Consider the following 482-nt stretch of genomic DNA (forward strand, 5'->3'; position numbering starts at 1 on the left):
GGACAACCTGATTACCCTGTATCCACCCCAGTGCTTAGAACAGTGTTCTGCACATAGTAAGCGCTTAACAAATGTGAACATTATTCAAGAGAAATAAAAACAATTGCAAGTACTGGGGCTAAACTCTGAGCCTCTGACAGAGGTCGGTTTATTGTTCTCAAATGGCGACTCCATCCTTTAAGCATCTGATATTCACCCCACCACCAGCCCCACAGCATTTATGTGCATAACTGTAATTTATTAATTAACATTAAATTCAATCTCCCACTCTAAACTGAAAGCTCCTTGTGGGCAGGGAACATGTCTGCCAACTCTATTGAACTGCATTCTCCCAAGAGCTTAGTAACCTCTCAGGATCGCACCTGGAGCGTTTCCAGTCCTCTACCAGTCTCGGCTACAGGAGGGAGAGTCAAGCAGAGGTCTACCGATTCCATTCCTAGCTCGGCCAGTGGCTAGCGAGTGGAAGGCAATCTGCTACAAAT

The 482-nt window shown here is 45.6% G+C and overlaps 1 non-coding gene across 1 annotated transcript; it reads left to right on the plus strand.

Moving 5' to 3' along the window:
- Positions 1 to 344: 344 nt before the first annotated feature.
- Positions 345 to 482, plus strand: LOC114811499. The gene has a single exon (XR_003759197.1). It is a non-coding gene; the product is annotated as a small nucleolar RNA SNORA7 (small nucleolar RNA).

The sequence above is a fragment of the Ornithorhynchus anatinus genome, chromosome 4 (assembly GCF_004115215.2).
Source record: "Ornithorhynchus anatinus isolate Pmale09 chromosome 4, mOrnAna1.pri.v4, whole genome shotgun sequence".
Taxonomy (NCBI): Eukaryota; Metazoa; Chordata; class Mammalia; order Monotremata; family Ornithorhynchidae; genus Ornithorhynchus; species Ornithorhynchus anatinus.